General features: G+C 33.8%; 1 protein-coding gene and 1 long non-coding RNA gene across 4 annotated transcripts in view; one reads left to right on the forward strand and one right to left on the reverse strand.

Moving 5' to 3' along the window:
• LOC101893030 (protein unc-13 homolog 4B) overlaps positions 1-26,476 on the reverse strand; it is a 305,332-nt gene that overhangs the window by 176,454 nt on the left and 102,402 nt on the right. The window lies entirely within an intron of this gene.
• Positions 1,952-6,673, forward strand: LOC109613122 (uncharacterized). Of its 2 annotated transcripts, XR_009341675.1 has the most exons (6): positions 1,952-3,769; positions 5,459-5,731; positions 5,800-5,947; positions 6,048-6,197; positions 6,261-6,392; positions 6,448-6,673. It is a non-coding gene; the product is annotated as an uncharacterized LOC109613122 (long non-coding RNA). The 2 variants fall into 2 exon arrangements; XR_009341674.1 differs by having other exon boundaries at positions 2,734-3,769; positions 6,261-6,673.

Below are 26,476 nucleotides of genomic sequence, written 5' to 3' on the forward strand. Positions count from 1 at the left end.
AAAATTTGTGTCATAGGCTGTAGTACCCATTACGAACTTTAAATATGAAATTTCAAATAATTCCTGTAAATAATGTCGCTAAAATCATGAAAATACCGAATATCGGGTGGTACCGTTATATGGGGTCTTAACCTTTCTACTGGTAAACTATACATGTATCCAAATTTTAGTCTTCTTTCTTAATCCGTTCGAAAGATAGCGTGACTACAACAGACAGACATCGCTAGATCGTCTAAGAATTTTACACTGATCCAGAATATATACTTTGTAAGGTCTAGGAATGGTGGAGGGTATAATAATGTATTAACAAAGCCAATATAGAGAAAGTTGACTTTGAAAAATAAGAATTTATTCATATTTATAATCTTCTGCAAGAAAAATATTGCACCTTCCAATGTATTATCATGATTTAATAATGCAAAATGTAAATAACGTGTTTCCCAAAACATTTGAAACTTTGGAGTGTACCGCAGTACTACAGGAAAAGTGTAAAAAATCATAGAAAAACACCACTTAAATGGAAAACGTTATATGGGGGTTATACGAAGAACTGCATAAGTAATATTTTTTTCATAGGCTGTAGTACCCATTACAAAATACCAAAATTTGAAATGCCAAACATGAAACAATTACGGTTTATAATGTTTCTAAAAACCTGCATAATATTTCTTGTCATTGGTTGTAGCATGGTACAATGAATAATTGCAAGTATAGAGGTCTACCTTTTTGGCTTGTAATGCCAGAATTACAATCAGAACAACTAAAAAACAAATTAACTTGTTGCATTGATTTTGAATAAAAGATTAAAAAATGCGAAAACTGAATGAAAGGTCAACATTTCTGTTTCATGTTCTTATATCTCTAAAGATTTATTTCGCTGCAAAAACTGTTAATTTTGTCCATGCCTACCTTGAATTTTGAAAGCACCCAAATTTTAATATATTCTAAATAATTTTCATATTATTGAGAAGAATATGCTTACATAAATAATAAAGTTTACATATTAAGCCAAGAAAATAAAAAAATTAAAATCATATGGTATCATAGCCCTACCTTGATATCATTGTACCATGGGTTGTAGTATCCATTAAGATCTTCAGATACGAAATTTAAAACAATTCCAGTAAATAATGTCGCACACACAGAGACACAAACAAATTTTGTTTGTTCAAACAGTCATCAAATAGTTTCAATACTGTTATGGGAATAAAAGTTTGACATATTTAAAAAAATTGTGTTGTCAATGAAATTGTTTGATCAAACTGTGAGGAAACATACGTTTACTTGGCCGAGGTTACTAGAGAGAGAGAGTGAACGAGAGACATAAAGAGAATGCAGTTTAATGTGTTATCTCTTTTGGAGAAGGAAAATAAAAGACCAGCTGTTTATGAATATGAGTGCTTTGCAGAATTTTTGAAATTTAAATAGTACAATCAAACCAAGGTAGGGATTGCATAGATACAAGCCGCCTAGAGAGCGATATTGTGCTTGAGATCAGAGCAAGATTTGAGATACGAGTCTGGGTGCTTGTTTCCCTCGTGTTAGAAGAATTTTTTTGCGTTCCCGTTTTTTTGCTTTTTGTACATTTACAAAACATTGTCACATCTAATTTTAAGAAGTTGTACATACAGCACACTTTTCAGCGCTGCTTTGAGGTCACTGAGAGCACGAACCTTACCCTTCGAGAGTTCTGGATATACCACTTTAATATCGCGATATGTCTTAGAATTATTGATCAGGCCTGACTGAATGTTACAACGAGGACATTAACCTCTGCATGGAAGATTCTGTGGCTTGATACTGTTGCTGAAAGGGCCTTCGGATTGGAACCCGAAGTTTCAGATGTAGAGGAAAAGCCATGGGTCTGGAGGTGGATGAGAGAAATGTGAACGATCTCACCGAGGATCCGTCTCTGGAGCTGACAACCGCGAAGTTAGACGAACTAAATTCCGAGCAGCATACGGTGGATCAACAAAAAATTTGTTCTGAACAGGATTCAGAAATGGTAGAAAAATAAAAGAGATCTTGGAAATATATGAGAAAGTTGTAGAGTTCGTTCACTTCGAAAATGAGGAAACTAATCGTGCACCGGAGGTGTTTAATGAAACTTAACTACACTTAAACTACACTATTTCTATTATGTATTATGTTTCTGTAGAATATGAATTTGTCATTAATAAATTTGTTCTTCTTGGTGTTTTGGGAGCTGGAACGGATTAATGGCATTTCAGTTAATTTTAGGGGGAAACTGCTTTGAGATACGAGCAATTTGACATACGAGCAAGGTTAGGAAACGAATTAAGCTCGTATGTCAAAGTACCACTGTATACGGACATTGTTTACAAAATAATCATGAATGGAGAAATTTTAACCATTTTTGGATCAAATAGATAATTAAAGTTACTTAGAAAATTTTGATATTTTTGTATAAGTTCTTGTCATATATCTTTCTTTTGCACACCACACGCGCGAATCACTCCCACCTCGCAAAATATCTCATCATTACTACACATCATCTCATATAAAAACTCTGGGGAGTTATCGTTGTTGCTACCGCTGTCGAAGCCTTTACCCCACTCCACTGAGTTAGACATTGGTTGCATCGAGCCGGTTTAAAGCCATCATTTTGTCGCTGCTACCTTGCATGAGGAAATCATCGGATTATCTCTCATCATATAATCAACATACATAAGACTAAAAACCAGGTACGTAAATTCAAATCTATATTTGAAGTGAGCTACCCGCGTTTGTTAATTGTTTTTATTTGAGAAAACGTAATATAGGTCGATCTTCAATCACCCTTCGCGTGTGTCATTGTAATTCAAATACAGTCCACTCTTGTTGCATTAAATTGCATTCGTTGTACTGATCAACCTACGTTGCGTTGATCATACATTTGACTTTCGTTTGAAAACAAGTCAGTTGGTCGACTTATATTAACACTTCTTGTGTTAATGAAGTGCATTCCCCTACAACAAGTAGTTCTGATCATCCGTCGTCGCGTTGATCATACAAAACATATTTGATGCTTTATTACCATTTCATTTCTTTCGTTTCTAACTCTAACTTCCAAAGTCGAAACATTTGTGAAAATTTAGCAAAATCATCTCTTTTTGCTTCGCTCACAATTCCTTTTACATCGATTGGATCTTTAAAGAGTTTTTGATGTTGTTTTATTTCCCCTAGCTGTTGCTTTACTCCCTCGCCTTAGTTGAAGAAAAATTTGTATCACCACATTTGTAATAACAGCATACATACACATTCTCGTCGTTTGATTTATTTGTTGTGCAATTTCTCACCAACCACCAACCCTCCACGCTTCAAAGGTTGAGCCCTTTAACGAGAATTGTTTGCTTCTAATTAATAATAACAACACATTTGTATGAAAAGTGCATTTATCTGTCGGTTGATTACTTCGTCGTCGCAAACGCACGTTCAATGTAATTCTTCTTCGTTTCCCTGTAGTCAAGCAGAGAACCTTGTATCTCTATGTCACCACCTATTTTATAGCAAAAATGGATTAGATAAAATGTCAACAACTTCCCTTAATTGCGGGAGTATGTAAACGTTGTAGACGTTATCTGTAGTGTATTTGTGGCAACATTGTCAACGATCGCTTTAATGGTTTTTTACCGTTAGACTTTGATGTCAATAGATACACATTTTTTGATATTTGCTTTGCATCTTATTTCATTAGTTTCTTTTGTGAGAACCACACGTGTTCCTTAAAATTGTGCAAAAACATTGTTGAAGTTATTGTGCGAATAAGGTATATAAAGTGATTGCAAATATAAAAAAATATAAAATATGAGTAAAAGACAATATATAAGTAAAAGACATTATAAGACTTGTTAAAAATCGAGCCACAATCTATATAAACAGAAGTGTACAAAATGAGCAAGAAAATGGTGAATGTGAAATTCTAGAAGACAATGAAAATTTTGTGGAGAGTTTGGAGGATTGTGCTGTTCCGAAATTGACGTTGCGGGACAAATTGAGGAAGTGGTACATCGAGACAGCTCCTCTAGGAAATGCGGGGAGAAGCTCCTATTAATACTAAATGAAGAAGGACTAGATGTTCCACTTCGTATAGAAAGTTTGTTGGGGAAGAAAGCACAGGTTTTAGTGAGAGATGTTTGCCCTTGAAGCTACTGCCACATTGGAATTGAAACGAAGCAAAAGAAGTTCGAACACGTTTTGCAAAACTACGACGAGGTCGTATTGGATATAAACATTGACGGGATTCCACTGTTTAAAAGCTCGCGAGTCCAATTGTGACCAATTCTTTGTAAAATAGTCAACATAAAAGAAAAAACGCAACCTTTTGCTGTTGGTATATACTTAGGAACCACTAAACCGAGTTGCATTAAAGATTATTTAAAAGACTTCATTAAAGGAAATTGCGTTAAATGGAAAAATAATGAAATTAAAGTTTCGTTGCTTAACGTGCGATACTCCAGCAAAAGCTTTCATTTGTGGCGTTCCTGGGCATAGCTCAAAGTATGGTTGTACGAAGTGCACACAGGTTGCGACAAAAGTGAACAATGTACTGACTACAGTAGCGCTGTTGGAACTTTGATATCCGACATTGTTTTTAGTTTGAGAAAGTATCCCAACCATCATTCTGAACTGTTTAAGAAAGAGAGAACTCCGCTTGAAGAAATAGGATTTGGCATTGTATCACAGACTCCGTTAGATAGCATGCATCTTATTGACCTTGGAGTCACAAAAAAAAATGCTTATTAGAATAGTGAACAACAAAACACAAGAAAAGACTCCAAAAAATATATCAGAAATATCTTCTGACCTAGAATACCTAGGTCTTTAGATGACCTGCATCACTGGATAGCGACTAAATCTCACCAGTTCCTCGCATATACGGGCCTAATTCATAATAAAGTACATCAGAATATTTTCTACGAGTTTTTAACATTACATTGTGTTTATCGGCTACTTACCACCCCGCGACACGTTGGTGAAAATATTAAATAGTCTAATGATTTGCTTCAATTATTTGTCGAGAATTTCTCAACTGTATTCGGGTCAAACAGTATTTCTTATAATGTCCACAATCTGCTACGTTTCTCCTCTTGTGCAGAAAATTACGGCCCCCTTATTTCGTTTTCTGCATACGACTTCGAAAACAAACTTCAGATTTTGAAAAGACATGTCCGAAACCCCTCATTGATCCTTCAACAAATTGTACGAAAAGAAAAACTCACAGCCTATATTCAAACTAAAAATTATGACAATAAATACGAAAGAGATATAATTGTAGGAGCTTTTGTTAATGACTGTTACATTTCTTGGAAGGAGCCTGATAATATTTGTTCCACGACTTCATTTACTGCTATAAAAATTAAAAATATAAATAAAGTCGATGAAGTTGATATTGAAGATCGGCCATTGTTGTTCTTAGAGAGTTTTTACGATTAACCCGTAAATTCTTGTGAACTAGGCATCTTCAAAACAAATTTAGCTTTGGGCGAAAAGCACAAATGTTCAATTAGAGACGTGCAATATAAATTTGTATGCCCGTCATTCCACTTGGATTACGTAATAATACCCATTTTACACTCATGCGTTCCACAAAAAGTACAAGCCAATATTCCAAGATCGTCCAGTATGTAGCACATTGTTAATATTTATTTTGTACACCCGCTCTACACAACAATGTCTGACGAAAAAGCAATACCGTTCAAAGGAAATATGAAATATTATACTTCAGAAGGTAAGTTTTAATATAACTAATTCACATTACCTAAATAGTATTCTTTACAACATTATATATTTTTCCAGCAACTTCAAAGTGTACTTCCTGTGAAGATATAGGAAAAAATGGACACGATACTGCAGATTTTAGGCGAGCATAAAATTTTGCTAGATCGCATTAGTTCCTAAAACTCGATTGTACAAAATAATGGCCATCTTCCTAATAAACACGGACGTAAGTCTAAAGCAATTAGAAGACTTATTAGCAACACAGTCAGACCCATACGTATTTATTTATATATAATTATTTTTTATATTTATAATTATTTTTGCAGATTCGCCAAATGAAAAGTCTCGTTGGTGGCACCGTCGCACGCAATCTACACCTTATATTTGGAAAATCTATTATAATAAATTACAATGTGAATGGAACTTTTGGCAAAAAAGTTGATCTAAATATGGAAAAGTCCATGCAGCAATAATAGGTACAAATCCAAAAAACCAAAAATACCAATAATTAAATATAATCGTTTTGTTTTAATATTTAGATGTAATAACAACGTATGACAAGTGTGCAGACAAGGCTCTAAGAACAGCTTTTCAACGCAAAAAAAAAAAATAAATTGTTTTGATCTCCAACTCTCACTGTTGGATCGTTTGTGGCGTCGCTTGTTGTGTGGGTGAGTAACGGCTTACGCAAGTTAACATTAAAAAAATTATCATTTCTTGTAATAGACGAATATAAGCTTTTCCCACAATACTTGCATTGACACGAGCATCCGTTCTTATTTCTGTTCTCTCCAAAATTTGCTGACACCATGTCTGCTATCACCTCAGGTGATTTCTTTGTAATTTAAGTAAACATAATCATAACCATAATGAAATATGTAACTATAAGTTTATTTCAGTTGTTAAATATAACTCAATAAAGGAGGTTCACTCCCATAAAACAAAATAAAAATTATTTTTTTAATAAAATAAAGTTATGTTTTTTTAACTCGCAGTCATTTCTCTGCCGACGTCGCATTGAAAGATTTGTCACATTGAAAGAGATTTTCTTAATTTCTCTCCTATTTAACTCTGCTGTATCTTCAATATTTATAACAATTTGACTTATTTGGAGGTTTTTATTTGTGGAAATTGCTCATTGTATTTGTTGAAAAATTAGTAAAAAAAAATCGATTTCTCCTCACCCGCTTTGTAAGAGCTGCTGACACAGTTCGGAAGAGTGTTGAATATTTTGAACAAATCGACGAATCAAAGTTCAATGTGTGCAGTCCTAAAATCCGAAATTCAGAGATTCGAGAACTTTGGGACAAAGTCTTGTGTACTTATGCAAAATGTACCTCAAGACTACCGATAGTTTTTATGTTATTGAGGAAAAATAAAATGCAGCTTGCATTGCTTATATTCGTTGTTTATCCACCATGAGCAGGCAATTGATCGCCTTAAAGCTCCACTCAATGAAAATTGTTCTTCTGCACCTCCATCTGCCCTGTGTTTTGCAAATCCCGTCTATAATATCGCCTTACCTTGTAAAGGGTAGGTCAACTGTAACTAATTTATTAGAACTTATATGTTATGTACACAGGGGTTTTCAATAAAATGCCAAACTGATATTATATATACTGATTTCAGTAAGGCTTTTGACAAAGTGGATCACACATTATTATTACATAAACTTGACAAAATGGGTTTCGCAACATTATTTTTATCATGGATATCTTCTTATTTGCAAGGGCGTACATAGAGAGTTTCTTTCAATAATGTTCTTTCTAAGCAGATAACTGTGTACTCTGGTGTCCCCCAGGGTAGCCATTTAGGTCCTCTACTTTTTGTATTGTATCTAAATGACCTTCCATCGGTTATACGTTACTCTAAGATCCTAAAGTTTGCTGATGATGTCAAACTTTTTTGTAATATGGACTCTCACATTAGTTTCCTTAACTTGCAACATGATATCTACTGCCTTGTTAATTGGTGCAGTGCTAATGGTATGACGCTAAATCTCAAGAAATGTAAAAAACTGTCTTTGTTTAGAACACAACCTTTTAAAAGTGATTACCTCATTGGTTCTTATAAATTGGACAATGTAGACTCATTCGTTGATCTTGATGTAATTTTAGACAATAAATTGCGTTTTAATTTGCATATTGATTCATGTGTAAATAAAGCCAAGTCATTGCTGGGTTTTATAAAAAGATGGTCAAAAGAATTTGACGATCCTTATGTGGCTAAGCGTTTATTTATTAGTTTGGTTCGGCCCACTTTAGAATACGGTTGCGTATTGTGGAGTCCTTTTTATAAAACATATTCTGCTAAATTGGAATCAGTACAAACCCAATTTCTTTTATTTGCTCTCAGAGGATTAGGATGGGATACAAATGATACACTTCCACCATATGAGAATCGCCTAAAACTAATTGATCTTCCGACACTGGAAAAGAGACGTTTAATGTTAAGAGCTTTATTTATTATAAAAATCTTATAATCCTATGAGGTCTTTATGTGATATCTACAACAAATTATATAATGAGATATCATTGACAGACCCTTTGCATGTCATTAAACACACTATTTTACATCTTTAGTATGCTTAATACTAGATTGCCAGATTCTCTATTATCTACTCTTATCTGTACCATAGTACCATATATTGATTTCGAAATCTCTTCTGGAGATTTTATTTCTTGGCCTACCTTTAGCGATCTATTTACCACCCTCTTTGTTAAAAATGCACGTCTTTCAAACATAGAACGTCTTTGTGATCTGAGGCAGAAGACTACTGGTGAGGCTCGAGAAATCGTTTACAGATTTCCACTCACCAATAGTAGTTTTCATTTAGCGTGGAAAGTATTGTCGGATACCTATGACAATAAGCGTATCCTAGTAAATAGTCACATTAGCCGTTTATTCGAAATTCCCTCTATTGAAAAAGAGACTAGTCATTCTTTGAAAACAGTTCAACGTGAAATTAACAGTTGTCTCGCTGCCAATTATTGTGTATATGTTTGCAGAGCTTGCCAAAATTAACTTTAGCTCTGTGGTCTTCGTTAATAGGCGTTAATCTTGCCTAAGGTCAAAGGAAAGTTCTCGTCACCATCCACTTGTAATTTAAAGACTCAAATACCTGATCTTGAATAAGCGGATTCTTTCGATGATAGATTAATAGATTTGCTACTTGACGCTTACATGTATCCTAAAATTCTAGAAGCTGAACCTCCAAAATAGTTTTGGATTCTTTGCTGGCCCAAAAGTCTATTTTCGGGTATATCCTCACCGGTTCAGTACCTCCCGCGAGTGTAACATAATCTTGCATACAATATTGAAATCAATCATTAAGATAGAAAACAATTGTATCAATTAAAGTCTAAATTTTTTGAAATAGTCACTTGCGCCAAACATTGAATTTGTAGACCGAATCTATTGGCAATTCATCAAATCGCTGTGAAATCTGCAACTATAGCTCACTTAGGAATCTTAATTTACGTTCCTTCCTAATTTATGATAACTTTATATAGATTTCTAGACTCGTAGTTTTAGCAAGGGGGCCGGAATGTTCGATACGTTCCACCATAACTTCCCTTGCTCGATCAATCACGGATGCTGATTGGCGCACTGGCATCTCCTCTACAACTCCCTTGGCGGAGACCGTAGTGAGCGGATCGCCGCTGGATATTGGTTGTTGTCGGTTTGCTCTCATTGGATGTAGTTGTAATAATAAACAGAAATGATACCCTCAACGGTCTTTCAGAACCATGGCGTTCACTTGTCTTGTAGAAACGAAAGCGTAAGCACGCGGCCTCTGTCGCCACTCCAATTACAGGAGGTAATTTGTCGTTGAAAAGAAAGAACAACAATGAACCATGACCTTAATTTAGAATCTCACTAATTATTTCTTGTCATATCTCTTTCTTTTGCATACCACACGAGCGGATCACCCGCACCTCACCAAATATACCACTATTACTACATATTATCTCACATAAAAACTTTGGGGAGTTATATTGTTGCTACCGCTGTCGAAGACTTTCCCCCACTCCAATGAGTTTTGTTTTTTTCGATCGTTCCCAACGCCTCGCTTTCCCGCCCCTACCGACCGAGAGGGCCACCTCTCCATAACGTAGGGAGCACGTACACCCCATAGTCCGGATTATAGGGGGTTAGTAGACTTGGGAAACCGGCTACATTAGAACATCAGCCGGTTTAACTATTAAAATACTTAAAGTATCTAAACTAAACTACAGTAAAACTAAACAGTACAAATACTAAATCACAGAAACTAAGTCTGGCAACTATTTTATAAACTAAGAACGTAGGATAGAGTTTTTTATGACATGGAAGGGTTCACACAAAGAAATCGTGTTGTATAATTTATTATAATCAGCACATAAACTTCGGAGAGGATTATTTATTTCATAGTTCGATTTTGCTAATGTTAGTTTAAGTGGTATGTAATAACGCGTATTTCACGAGGGGACATTGAATTTAATTTCACCAGTTAAAAACTCAGAATCAATTTGACCACGCAAAAGTTTTATGATAAAAATACATCTAAGCATTAATCTCCTTTTCTCTAGTGTAATTTTACATATTTTTAAATTTAATGACATTCCATTGACACTACACCAATGAGTAAGAGAATACAAGTCCTGTTGCAGATTAAGCGATTCGTTGTGGGAATCAAGAGTGCAGAAAAGTTTAACATCGTCAGCAAACATTAATATTTTTGAGTCGCGAAGAATAGATGGAAGGTCATTTAAATAAAGTACAAAATGTAGTGGACCTAAATGGCTACCCTGAGGAACACCAGAAAATACTGTAATATTTTTAGAGAGAGTATTATTAAAAGATACCTTTTGGGTACGGTCATGCAAATAAGACGATATCCATTTTAGGAGAATTGTCGAGAAACCCATTAAGTCAAGTTAATATATTAACAAATTATGCACCACCCTATCGAAAGCTTTACTGAAATCAGTATATATAATATCAGTTTGGAGATTTTTTGAGAATCCAGTGTGAACATTAGAGACCAGTTCTAATAAATTTGTCAAAGTTGATCTTCCTTTAACAAAACCATGCTGGTGCGGTGATACTATAGATGTAACGAAATGAGTTATTCGTTGTGTAACCAAACGCTCAAAAAGTTTGGGAATTGCACTTAGATTTGCAATTCCCCTATAATTTTCAATAACACATCTACTGTCAGCTTTATGCAATGGAATAATAAAGCTCGAACGGCAAATAAGAGGAAAATACCCTAGGGTTAACGAAGTATTAAAAATACTTGTTAGAGGAAGATATAGTTCATGTGCACATGCCTTTAAAATGAAAGACGGTACACCATCTGGACCCGGTGAATTGGAACATTTCAATGAAAGTAGACCTTTCAACACTTCATCTGATGTGAGAATAATATGAGGAAAATGATTAAGTTTATTAATACTATAAGAGTATTTTACACCTTTAGTGGAATGTTTGGAATACGTACTTTGAAAAAAATCTGCAAACATGTCTGCTATTTCCTTAGGTTCACTCGATTCTCTACTTCCGAATCGCATACTACTGGGAAATTCACGGACTTTTCTTTTGAATTAACGAATTTATAAAAGTTCTTAGGATTTTTATAGAGGCTGTTTCTCATCTTGACTAGGTATTCAGAGTAACATTTAGAATTTTCAGTGTTGTATAAACTTCTAGCATTTGTATAATTAGTAAGGTTTATGGTAGAATTGATTTTTTTTTAAATTTTTTAAATAACCTGCTTTTTATGTTACGTAAGCGCCTAAGTTGTGGGGTAAACCAAACTGGACCCCTATCACAGCACATTTTCACAAGTGGGACTGAGGTTTCTATTACATTGTTAATTATTTTAAAAAAGCTTGAAATTCAAAACTCCAAATTACCTTCAAAACACCAATTTATATTGGACAATGTAGAACGCAACAGATCAACGTTAGTCTTGCCAAAGTTTAACTTACGCGACTTATTTTGAGATGAAGTATGTTTTGTTTGAATGTTGCTAAGTTCAATGGCTACCATAAAAGTAGGATGATACATATCCTCTGGCTCTGAGAAAGGAGGGATTCTGCACACAGAAGAAGTTATGGATGAAGATTTACCTAATTGCATTATAGATAGAATTTATTTGATAAAGACATTGCTCAAATAAGATTTCCAAAAAGATGACATCTCAGTAGAAAGTTCTATAGAAGATACTGGTACATAATCTACAATATTTTCTCCTGGGACCCATGCTAGATTAGGCAAATTGAAATCCCCCAGACAAATCATTTCCGCGTTGGAGGAATGATATAATGAAACCTCTTTTATAAAGGCTGAATGCATAAGATAAGTATCCATGTCTGAATTTGGAGGAATATATGAACAAGTTATAATAAAATTACAATTTAGAGACTTTAATTTAACACAAACAAATTCAATCTTAGGGTGTTCTGTAACTAAAATACGTTCTGAGGCAATGGAATTATGAACGGCAATAAAAAACTCCTCCACCCATTTTATTTAATCTGTCTTTTCTGTAAATTTGGTACTGATCAGATAAAATGTCAGTGTCACGAATTTGTGGTTTTAACCATGTTTCCGTGAATACCAAAATTTTAAAATCACAGTCAAAGGATTTTAAATAAATATTTCTAAGTTTAGTGTTAAGACCTCTCACGTTTTGATAGAGAAGAGATAGAGATTTAGTTAGTTTTTTGACAATGGTACAACTGAAAGATTAACTGGTAAATTAACGGGTTAACGGAGTTAAACATGAACTTCTATTCATTTTCGTGTTATTTATTTATTAAAAAAAAACAACCACGTATTGCATTCGTTCACTTTTATATTCATTATGCTATGTTCTCATTACAATTTCAATCAGGTTTTCCGCTTTCATAATTAGGTACACCATTTAACCAGTTCATACAGAACGAAAGTAACATAATTCTTTTTTTTTAATTTTTGTTTGTAGATTTTGCATTAATATGAAAAGAAGAAATATAAAATTATTGTAAAGAACAGAAAATAGATAATTAAAGAGCTATTTTATCATTATTTTACAATATTCATTGTTTTGACCCTTTTCTGTAAATGTTTACATTTTGAATAATTTTTTGTGCGTTTTCTATTTTTTCTAGAGAGAAACTTGTCAATCTATTTTTGTCGATGCAAAATTTTTGAACATAGTGCCTTTTTTGTTTCCAGCTTTCTGCAAATATTCCAACTCTTGGACAAAAAGTGTACCTCGAATGAGGAAGAGAACAAAATTTACTTTCGTTTGAATATTCATACGGCATTCAACATTTTACTTTTCATTTATAATTTTCAATCTTCCTGAAAAATTTTAAAATTTCATAAAATTTTTCTATTTTGAATTTTTGAATGTCATATTTTTTTAATTTTTTTTTTTTTCATTTTTTAGGGATGGCACATATTTACATCTTAGTTCTGTAAGTGATTTGAATGGAACAAAGAACAAAAATCCTTGTTCATTCAGCAAATTTTATGTGGGGAATTAATGGACGAACAAAGAATAGAGAGCGAATCAAGTGCCATGTGAACATAGCATAAAACATCATGTGACAAATACTTCGTTTATATATTATCAAACCTTTTAATTTACAGTGCTACGTTTTTAAAGCAAAATTCTGCGACAATACTGATATTTTCCATTGTTTGACCTTACAAAACATTTGCACGGCCAAATAAATGTTCGACCAAAAAAGAAGAAAATTTTTTATCACAAGTGTTCACTACCCATGCTACCGCCAGATTCCATAAAGTCCTCTCACAGGATCATAAATCCATAGAAGTATAATACGGTATGATATACGAGGATTAACTCCGGACCAAAGAGTCTTAATCTGTTAGCCAGCACTCACCTCCTCAACTGTACTGACGCGGTAATCAATCGGCTGGGGACCTAAACCTGATTAACAGAATTGTGAGCACCTCCACAATTAGATGGGTCATGGACACATTCAAGCCTTTTAAATCACACGTACCAGACGGCATCATTCCCGCCATGTTACAGTATGTTTCGGCGTCAATATATCCAATTCTGGGGGATATTTTCAAAGCTTGTGTGTACATCTACATCCTAGTATTGTGGAGGGACGTCACCGTTACTAACATCCCAAAAGTCACTCACTTCCTAAGGACTGCAGACCAATTATTCATTAATCCTGTTTATTGAAAACACAAGAAAACACAATATTGAGGGTGCCATTAACAATGTTACACTCTTATCCATTCATAGCTCTCTTTTAAGACTTATCATAAATTGGAGTGATACAATTCTTAGTAGCAGAATTATCATTTTAAATATTGGGGAAATAATCGCCAAGAAATCGGTCACCAGGAGCAAGCCGCAAGATGGCGTCCCATCACCATTACTTTGGTGGTCCTCTTTACGAGGAACAGTGGTGAGCATCATCACAGGTCTCTGCAAGGAGAGGGCAATAGCTTCGAAATGGAACAGCGATGATATTAATTACTACAGAATCAGTAACTCAAATGGTAAAATGTTTCTCTCATTTCGCTCTCACTTACTGGACTTTTGAGTAAACGAATAGCTTTCAGTAAAAATTTGGGTAAATTTTTATTATGTGTGAACAAAAACACGAAAGATAAACAGACACGCATCGAAATTAGTAAGAAACAAGTTAAAAAGCAGTAAGTTCGGCCGGGCCGAGCTTCAAATACCCTTCACCATTTGGAACGAATTTGGAAATTTTCAAAAAATAAAATCCTTAAAAAATTCTGTTAAAATTTTGAAAATACCGAATATAGCCGTTGTATTGGGGTCTATACGACGTGGACCTACATAGGCATTGTTTGTCATAAGCCATTTCCATATTCAAATTCGAAACTTGAAATTAAGGCTGAATAATGTAGCTTAAATCATCAAAATATCGTATATAGGGAGGTACCGTTATATCGAAGCTGTGCGAAGACCTGGACCAGCATAGACAATTTTCTGTCACAGGCTATAGCATCCATTACGAACGTCAAATACAACATCTCAAACAATTTCGGTGAGTATTGTACCTAAAATCAAAATACCGAATGTAGGGAGGTACTGATATATGAGCCTATACGAAGACCTGGACCTGCATAGATAATTTTCTGTCACATACTGTAGTTCCCATTACGAATTTGAAACAATTCCAGTGAATAATGACGCTAAAATAATCAAAATACCGAATTTTGGGAGGTACCGTTATATGGGGGCTATACGAAGACGTGGACCTGCGCAGACAATTTTTTGTCTTAGGCTGTAGTATCCATTTCGAACTTTAAATATCAAATTTGAAACAATTCCAGTGAATAATGTCACTAAAATCATCAAAATACCGAATATCGGGAGGTACCGTTATATGGGGGCTATACGAAGACGTGGACCTGCACAGATAATTTTCTGTCATAGGCCATTTCGAACTTCAAATACCAAAGTTGAAACAATTCCGGTGAATAATGTCGCTAAAATCATCAAAAATCGAATATCGGGAGCTATATGAAAACATGACCCATATACGAACTTAATCTGCTTACTGGAAAAATAAAAACGTGTGCAAAATTTTAGCCTTCTATCTCAATTCGTTCGAAAGATAGCGTGATTACAACAGACAGACGGACATGGCTAAATCGACTTAGAATTTTACGCTGATCAGGAATATGTATATACTTTGTTGGGTCTGACCTGAGTATTTCGAGGAGTTACAAACGGAATGACAAAGGGCAAAAATTAAAACTAATGTTGCAATATCTTTTAAGCAACAAGTGAACAAAAGTTAATTATTAGTCTCAAATTATTGGAGTTGCGAAAAAGAGAACAAAATATGTTGAAATGTTGGAGAGTCACAAATACACCTTACTTTAATCACTTGAATGAATAATTAAAATAACTTATGCTATTCTCTTTTGAATATTGTTAAAACCAAATAAAATGATTAAAATCCATTTCGGGTGCATGCCTTTATCGCAGAGACTGTTTTTTCATAATTTTTTTTTTATTACATCTTAAAATTGAATGAACGTGAGAGCTTTTTGAATAAAATGCATACTAACGAGCTCACCCTCCTGCAAAACTCATTTGTAATTCACATTCACTGTATTTTTGGATGTAAACTTTTTGTTGGGACGTTGCTCGAATCTCGATAATCGAAGAATTACGCATATTTTTCTTTTATTTTCGAAATTAAATCGCAGTTTTTCCATATTTGATTAATTTACGATGTTAAAACATAGCAAAATGTCGCAATGCTCTGCCGCAAAAGTCTATTTTCGGGTATATCCTGACCGGTTCAGTACCTCCCGCAAGTTTGAATATTCATACGGCATTTAACATTTTCCTAAAAAAATTTAAAATTTCATAAAATTTTTCTATTTTGAATTTTTGAATGTCATAATTTTTTTTTCATTTTTTAGGGATGGCACATATTTACATTTTATTTCTGTAAGTCATTTGAATGGAACAAAGAACAAATGAACAGCAAATTTTATGTGGGGAATTAATGGACAACCAAAGAATAGAGAGTGAATCAAATGCCATGTGAACTTAGCATAAAACATCATGTGACAAATACTTCGTTGTATATATTATCAAACTTTTTAAATTACAGTGTTACGTTTTTAAAGCAGAATAATGCGACAATACTGATAATTTCCATTGTTTGACCTTACAAAAAATTTGCACGGTCAAATAAATGTTTGGCCCACCCGTAAATCAACCCTCTGTTGAGGACTCTGTGTTGGTCAGTGAAAGTATAACCGGCGATACGACTACTATAGTGGACGTTCCAATGGTGATACAGATGCTGACCCGCGGAGTCTAATCCTTTGGCAAAGAAGCGCAGTAGACGCAAGGCTGCAGCCTCGGCAGTTCCAACGGTGACCGAAACTTCATGCTCAGCATTGAGCATGAAGTATATATATATATATATATATATATATATATATATACTTCATGCTCAATGCTGAGCATGAAGTTTCGGTCACCGTTGGAACTGTATATATATATATATATATATATATATATATATATATATATATATATATATATATATATATATATATCAGAGAAGGGATTGAATGGCAATTTCATTGCCTTTGAATGCATTCCCAAAAATAGAACATATTGTCGTCATCTCACACCATACAAAAACAACGGCACACAACATCATTCATCACAAGCGGATACAACGAAATTGATGCATTTCATTGCTTGCCTTCTTTTAATATCATTCAACACTCACAAAATCAACGAAGCAATAGAGAATCCTACGAATGATCGCAGTGCTTCTTGATTAAAATATTAATGGTTTTCTTATGGGATCTTTTATTTAATTTTTCTCATTATTTTTCAAATAAATGTATAGGAGTAATTTAGAAAATCAGGCAAACTGTTAAAAAGGTGTACATTTTTATTAAAAAAAAAATATTAAAAAGGATGTCAGATTTATCTAAAGCAAATATATTTGCCGCTGTTGTCAGTTTATTGGTGGAAGAGAGGGATTCCCATTTTTCTGATTCTGATCTCTCTCGCCAACAACATGCCCACTACGGCAGTCATAATTGCCTTATATAAATGTGAATAGAGATATATTATTTCATATAAAAAATATATAAGCTAAAAATTAAATTTAATTGATAAAAAATAATGAAAATATTCTATTTATGATGTTTTTAAGAAATACTTTTACTTTGGTTATACATTGTTAATTCTGTTCATATTTGTACACTGAATTCAAAAATAAAACATTGTTAACAGTTTTTGAGGATAAACGATTACTTTTTTCGCTTATTAAATTTCTAGCTGCAGAAAAAAACCTCTCCGAAGCAGCGCTACTTGCAGGTATGGCCAAAATTTTCTTGGCGAGCTTAGATAATCTTGGATATTCCATTACATGGTGATCCCACCATTCCAAAACATTAAAGTTTACATCGAAGCAGCAAGAATAACGATTTTTTTCTTCCGATACACTTCCTTCGTATGTAAAATTTAGACTTATGATGAATTCAAAGTCACTAGTATCTATGTTATTCTGAACAAAAGGAATATGCGTTCTACTTGGGGATGGCAAACAATCTTGGTCGTTTAAAATTTGAGATACACAAAATTCTTTCACCTCTATTAATACGTTTTGTTCCAAAAAACAATTTGTCGGAGGATACAAGAAGCTGGCAGAGTATTGATAAATACTTATATTCGGAATCCATACTGTATCAATTTCTTTAGTAATGTTTTTCTTCAAATCCGCTATAACTGAAGAATCGGCGGGTTTAACCTCACAAATGTTTTTAGACTATTTATTGACAAACAAATGATGTGACATGACATAATTAACACCTTGTAATTTCGTTCTTATTTTGTCAAACTTCTCAAAAAGCTCTACAAGTGCTGAAAGTGTAGAAAAATTAATATCTTCAGTTCTATGCATTTCGAATTTACTGGAATATATTTCTTGGATAGTAGCCAGTTGTTCAAAATTGATTTAAATAGGTTATAATGGGTGTACCATCGAGTTATGCAATAATTTTTCAACAAAGTTGTCAACATATGTTGTAAATTGCTTTTCTTAAAATATTTTAATAGCTTCCTCCATGATTCAAGTGTGGACTGCAATTCTTTGGTGTTATTAACTGCAGATTGCAACACATTATTAAATAAATGACTTGAACAATTTATATGTATATTATTTTCAAGAGCTTTTAAAATATTAGCTCCTCTGTCCGTAACGAATTTGATGTTACCCATGTCGTTTTCATCGAAGTCATTAAGAATGCATTTTAACTTGACTCGTATATTTTCTCCTGTGCATTTTTGAAAATCCATTGACTTTACACCCAGTATAATATTGTTTAACTGTGATTCTTTCATAAAATGAAACGTAACACACAAAAACTGCCTTTTTATAAAGTCGTCCGTCCATAAATCAGTTGTTATTGACGCCATTATTTTATTAACAGCTTCTTTAATCTCACTCTTCACTTCTTTTCGTTTTTCTTCCGCCTTCAGATGTATTCGGTTTGAAATTGTTTTCGCATCTGGTATTAGGTCCATTAAATCAGTTAGTGAGCCATATTTTGCTCCAATATTTATTAGAGCTTGAGCTAATTTTTTAAAACCGCTACCACTTACAGCAGAAAATGGACGACGGTCTTCAACAACCCACTGGGAACATATATTCACGAATTCTTCTTTGTCGGAACTGCTGATCTTTTTTAGTTCAATATTGGATCTTTCATAAGGTAACACTTGTGTCTTATCAAATTTGATGTTTGTTTCCCATTATATTTAAATAATTTTCTACACTTGTCACAATGCACAAATCCGTTTATTGTTTCATTTTTTTTTTTTTTCATTTAGAATGATGGAATATACATTCCAAATTTTACTTCTTTTATTGTTTTTAATAATGCGGAATACACCAGTTTCTATTTTTTGCAATATTTCGACCTCCTTTGTTCGCACAGCACTAATATGGCAATGAACGGTGAGTCAATCATACGACATTATTCACCGAAATTGTTTCAATTTTGGTATTTGAAGTTCGTGATGGATACTACAGCCTATGACAGAAAATTTTCTATGCAGGTCACGTCTTCGTATAGCCCCAATATAACGGTACCTTCCAATATTCGGTATTTTGATGATTTTATCGTCACTGTTCACCGGGATTGTTTCAAATTACGTTTTTAGAATTCGTAATGGGATCTACAGTGTGTGACAGAAAATTGTCTATGCAGTTCCAGGTCTTCGTTTAAGTTGCGTATATCAGTACCTCCCTAAGTTCGGTATATTGACTTGTTTAGGTACAATACCCACCGAAATTGTTTAAGATGTCATATTTGAACTTCGTAATGGATGCTACAGTCTATGACAGAAAATTGTCTATGCTGGTCCAGGTCTTCGTATAGGCCCCATATCTCAGTACCTCCCTATATTTGGTATTTTGACGATTTTAGGTACAATACTCACGGAAATTGTTTGAGATGTCGTATTTGAAGATCGTAATAGATGCTACAGCCTATGACAGAAAATTGTCTTTGCAGGTCCAGGTCTTCGTATAGCTCCGATATAACGATACGTCCCTAATACGCTTTTTTAGTGAGTTTAGCTACATTATTCACCGTTTATTTCAAGTTTCGAATTTGAATATGACAAACAATGCCCATGTAGACGGCTATATTCTTATAGACCCCAATATAACGTCTATATTCGGTATTTTTAAGAGTTTAATAGAATTTTTAACAGATTATATTTTTTGAAAATTTCCAAATTCGTTCCAAATGGTGGAGGGTATTCAAAGTTCGGCCCGGCCGAACTTACTGCTTTTTAACTTGTTTCATAATTTTTTCATTACATTACAAAATTAAATGAACTTGAGAGCTTTTTGAATGAAATACATGCTAACCAACTCACCCTCGTGCAAAACTCATTTGTAATTCACATTCAATGTATTTTTGGATGTAAACTTTTTGCTGGGTCGTTGTTGGAATCTCGATAATCGAAGAATTACGCATATTTTTCTTTTATTTTCGAAATTAAATTGCAGTTTTTTCATATTTGATTAATTTACGATGTTAAAACATAGCAAAATATCCCAATGTTTAAGTATTCTATTATTTACCTATATCAATAATTACATTAATTACAATATTAGACAACATTGAAGTTTCAAAAAGTCCATCACAATATCAAGAAAAACAAACATCAAATAAAGTATTTGTTTAATTTAAATTGTTAAAGATTGTTTGTGGTGTTAACAATAGGTTAACATATAATTTTTATTGAAATGATTAACCCTGTTGGGGTACATATGTTCATTTTTAACAGCGCCAACTCCACCTGGCTTTATGTTAATAAATTGCTTATTATCAAACCATTCTTTCATCTTGTATCACCCAATACTAAAGATGACTCTTCCCGGTAATTGTGCACATCGAGGCAATATTCTTAATCAAACCCTTATTTATAATTAATAAAAGCCGACCGAGGTGGGCCACCTCCCTATACGTAGAGAGCGCGTACACATCAAAGTCCGGACTAAGGCGGGTTAGCAATGGTTTCACACCGGCTACAGAAGCTACATCAACCAGTGTATAAAATACGATATATGTGATATAGAAGACACACACAGATAAGTAAACATGAATTAATAAGGTACAGATTTGATTTCTACAATCGCTGCTCATTGGCTGCGTCTAATGTACCGCAAAGGGAAATGTAGATCAAGTGCCAGATGATCAAGCAGCTTAGTAATGTATAACAGAATTTCAATATAATATTTACAACTATTACTCAAAGGCGAGTTCTACTAGTTCCGCTTGGGTAGATGTGCAAGGTGTGAAAAAGAAAAAACTGCAACAAAGACAAACGCCATAATTTTTACATTTTTTTAATGTTATTGAATGAAAGCAAGAAATATCAGAAATAGCATCAAGTTTTAGAATAAGTTTAGATTTGTTCGAATCGTTCACATTTGGCACGAATTATGGACTTCAAACGGCCAATGAAACAGTCACACGCTGACGGAATGTTGCTTTGCGCTATTGATGTGATTGACACTATGGTATTTTTTAGTGCCAAACCTTGCTTTCCAAAACAATCCAACGGATTGGTATCCGGATATTTTGGTGACCATTGTGCGCTGGAAATGAAGGGAGGTACCTCACTTTGTAACCAGAATATTCCCGAATATTTAGAGAATAGAGTTCTGTATTGTATTTAACGTATTACTCAAACAAATAGTATTAAATAAATTGTTAAAAATAACACCAAGTGACCTCATAGGGTTGTTAAGCTCATAGTTAGTTCTCGCAAACGATAATTTTAAAGGTTCGAAATTACGAATTCTACGAGATGGAACCTAGTAAAGATTTTACTTTATTAACGCAAGAATCAATATTCAAATGAAATCAACGAAAAAATCGACAGTATCCAATTTGTAGGAGCCAACAAAGTAGTTAGATAATAAAGGTTGGGATCGAAAGAAAGACAACTTTTTTCTTTTAGATTAAGGGTCAAACCATTGGCACTGCACCAGTTTACGAGTGAGTGTAAATCATATTGTAAGGAGATTTGATAGCTAAGTGGAATAGCGCTTAATTTAGCGATATACCTACAATTATTGATGACACTCTTATTTCCTGACTCATTCATTTGAATAACAAAGCTCGATCGCCAGTAGCATTGGAAATATCCTTTAGATAGGGAGAAATTAAAAATTTTAGTGAGAAGTACAAACATTTCACTAGCGCAAGATTATAAAATGTACGTTGGAACGCCGTCAGGGCATGGAGAGAACGAGGAGCGTAGTGTTCTTAACCCAGAGAAAACTTCGTCTTCTGTTAGGATAATACAGGGAGATTGATTTAATTTCTCAATATTATAGCTGTAAATAAATTAGAAAGCACTAAGTTGTCAGAAGATTCACTACTACCAAGTTTTACACTACTGGGAAATTTATGTGCCTTCCCTTTTGAATTTACAAATTTAAAAAGTTTTTGGAATTATGTAACAGGGTTTTTCTCATTTTTAATATATATTGGGAATAACAGAATACTTTGAATAGTTCAGTGCAGTATTCGTCATTTTAAATTTTTTAAATAATCTGCTTTTCAAATTATGTAAACGTCTCAGTGCAACCTGTCTTTAACATTTAACACATAATTTACTTGGCACAGACAAAGCTCAAATATCTTATCCCAGAAGTTATCAAATCCAGTTGGTTAGGTCAGAGGTATGGAATCTAAAAGATTATCACCCGAGGTCCAAGAAACCCAAGGAAGATTAAAATCAACTAAACAAATCAATGAAAAATTGTCTGTAAGTAATGAAAACACTCTTGCGAATAAAATATATTACTAAATAAATTTTAAGTTCAGAATAAGGTGAAATATATGAACAAGTTATTAGGATCCGTTGAGACATCAATCATTTCTGAAGGAATCGAATTATGAACTGCTATTAGAACTCCACCAACTTTTTTCAATTATCTATCTTTTCTGTAGACTTGATAATTAGCAGAGAATAACTCAGTGTCCAGGACATTAGGGTTTAACCACGTTTCAGTGAAAGCAATTATTTATATTCAGAAAAAACTTTTAAGGAAAACATCTCTAAGCTTAGTATTTATCTGCATTGGAGCGATCTCTAAAAACAAATTATTTTACCAATATATTATCGGGCCACAACGAACTATTAAAAGTAGTGATAAAAAGTCTGTTAGGAACTGTTAATTTAAATGACGAAATTTCGCGTTGTTGAGACAATTTAAATGTGAATATGTTTAAATCATTATCGCTTACATCACGCAACTTAGATTTCATATAATTACGGATATTAACGGTAAAGGTTTCAGGATGAAGTCTGGATATAAATACTGTTTTGCGACGTGTTACAAGAATTAACAAATAAGAGGTTGATGGATCATCAACATTTACAGCGGCCGAGGCGTTTGGAGGAATTATTATTAGAGTTTGCACCACAATAGCAGGTGTGTTAGAAAATGCTCTTTTGAAAGTCGTACAATTCGAGGTTGAGGTTGTAGGGTTGGAAGTAACATCCGAGTCATTACGATTATCACGACAAACCAGTTTATTGTTATTAGGACGGGGATTAGGCGAAATTGGATAACTTAAGCTGATTAAGTTATCGAGACCTAAATTGTTTGTCCCGAGATTGTTAACAACAACTGAAGTTTTTTTTTTCTTTTTGGAAAACCATCAAAGAATTCAAATCTGTTAACCAATTTTTAATTTTTTTAAAATTTTTAAAAAGTTAAAGTTGATTAATTCAGTCGACTAGCTCGACTTCGAAAACACATTTCATCGTTTTTTCAAAAATTCCTCTCGATTAATGGCGTATTTTTCGATGTCATCAGGAATTTTTTAACAATTTTCAAGTGACAAATATCATACACTTTTTGTTATTTTTAACTTTTAGAATTGATATTCTGAAACGATATTTTTTCGAAGATAAACGGTGAGAGCATTTTTAATTTTTTTAAAATTTTTAAAAAGTTAAAGTTGATTAATTCAGTCGGCTCACTCGACTTCGAAAACACATTTCATCGTTTTTCAAAAATTCCTCTCGATTAATGACGTATTTTTCGATGTCATCAGGAATTTTTTAACAATTTTCAAGTGACAAATATCATACACTTTTTGTTATTTTTAACTTTTAGAATTGATATTCTGAAACGATATTTTTTCGAAGATAAACGGTGAGAGCATTTCTTCGTCTATATTTTCATTAGTCTATGCTTGTACATTTTAAAACTATGTAGTAAAAGAGAGAACTGTCACATGTTCTCTGAGAGAACTGCTTTGCTTTGAAGTGAAGCTACACAAGGCTAAGGCGTTGTTTACATTTTGCATTCGAACAATACATTTGAAGATACTTTTTTCTTGCAGAAGGTTACCAATGTGAATAAAATATTTTTCAATTTTTTGTCTATGTATTAGTTTTTCGATAAATTATTTTTGCCTATTTTTTGACTTCTCTTTTGGGTGTGTGTACGTAAACAAACATCAGCTGAGGGGCATTTACCCCCTCTAAGATGTCACTTCTGCGACGCTTCTAATCCTAATACAGGCACTAGGATGTAAATTTACAATAACAAAATTGCTGTTGTCTACTTAGTGGCGCCAAGTCGAAAAAGGTGTAGCGTGTGCAGTGTCTGCTTCCATCGTGACTTCCATCGTATAAAACAGAGATAGCTTGTGTAGTTACTCATTGAGCATGACAAGGCTTTATTATATCTGAGGATAAAATACACTGTGGTGCAGTGGTAACGATGCTCGATTCCCAAGCCAGACATCTCATTTTTGAAACGAAAAAATTAAGGTGTAAGTTTTTCAGCTAATTAGTATAACCATGCAAGCATTTGGAAGTAAGTTACTCTCTCCCTCTCTAAGCTGCCACCAAGGGAAATGAAGAAGGTCACAGTGTGTAGACACTTTTTCGTTACTATACCTTATCCGATGAAACTGCGATAGTTTAAAATTATTTACGAATTGAACACAAATAAGACTTTATTCTATATCAAGATTCCCTCCTCCCGAAGCTACTACGTAGTGGCGCCAAGTGAGATAAAATAAGGTGTCGCGTGTGCAGACACTATTTCGCGACATCCATAGAATGAAACATCGATAGTTTACAATTACTTTATTATATCTGAGGACAATGAGACATTGTGGCGCAGTGGGAATTAAAATAAAAGTTTTTTCTTCACTTTCAATAACTGTCGAGGAAGTGAGTTCACGATTACTAGAAGTTAGGCTGTATACGCTATTTAGTCACGCTTAAAACTATCGCGGGCGTGATTCATTTCTTCCCGAAGGATACTCCTTCCCGGGGTTAGAAAGCGATATCAATCCCGATGATTTATATCGCTTTGGCGTGTCTTCTCTCCGATTTGCGGGATATTTTGTTGCTTGCTGGGGATGTTTACGTCTGTGTAACGTACACAATCAAAGCTTTTGTGTTAATAGTTGTTCGTTAGCCCTGATCTAAAGACACTGTATTAACCCACTGGATCCAATAAACCCTTGACTTTTATATCCTCTAAAATTACACAATATGTGGTCGGAAATATATCTAAATTGCTTTCCAGCTGTACGCTCACATCCATATTCAGTATTTGGGAGATTTAAGCCACAGTTTCAGACTTAATTGTTTTAAATTCGGCACTTCGAGTTTCTAACGTGTTCGTTGGTCACCATCTTATGTACTTCCGAAAATTTGGTATTTTTGTAATTTTAGCCACATTTTTTTATTGGTATTAATGTAATAGCAGCTTGAGAAGGAAACCGTTAACATCGACTTTGCGACATTTTTTTTAACTTTTTACCAACAGACATAAATGGAAGTGGGCCAAATATTCAATCTGATTTATTTTGTTAAGGTCTTCTTTATCACATGGTGGAGTGTCTTAAATGTTCGGTCCGGCCGAACTTAACGCTTTTTTTTGAGTTTTGCCTTGTTAAGGCGAAGATCATTTGTTTATGATTTATGTGTTTGTTTCTCTTTCGAGACGAGCTTAATGATCTGAAATTTGCAGTGAAAAGGAAAGACAGATAGACACTATCACTCACTCACCACTAGTTCACAACAACTACACTTGTCCACAACAACTACATTGCTTCCAATGCATATAGTTGTTTTAGTGCTGCTTTAGGAAAACGGGATAATGACTGTGAACGTTGAGACGGCAACTTCTAGTGGGCTGCACACCGAGGTCCGCGGTTCAAATCCCACAGCCAGGCTCGGCTGAATTTTAATTTTTGAGTTTTGCCTTGTTAAGGCGAAGGTCATATGTTTATGATTTATGTATATGTTTCTCTTTCGAGACGAGCTTAATGATCTGAAATTTGCAGTGAAAAGGAAAGCCAGATAGACACTATCACACACTCACCACTATGCGATGCGTTTCGCCGTTGGTTAAGCTGCTCATAAGGCATATTTGGTGTGGATAATGGCTTACAAGTGTCGATCTGTGGAAAGTTTTTATTTGTTTATATTGGCAGTGATCTATGTATTGCAAATAATTTTAAATATGATTCTAAAACTGTTTACCCAAAATTAATAGCATATTTTTGTAAAATCATAAAATAAAGCCATCTGACGCTTTCGCCTCGATTAATTGAAATAATTTTTCATTTCATATATACGAATGTTTCTTTTGACATAAATGCACTAAAAAATAAATATTATAGGTCACTTTATCGACATTGTTCTCGCGAT

Source organism: Musca domestica, unplaced genomic scaffold (assembly GCF_030504385.1).
Source record: "Musca domestica strain aabys unplaced genomic scaffold, Musca_domestica.polishedcontigs.V.1.1 139, whole genome shotgun sequence".
NCBI classification, from domain to species: domain Eukaryota; kingdom Metazoa; phylum Arthropoda; class Insecta; order Diptera; family Muscidae; genus Musca; species Musca domestica.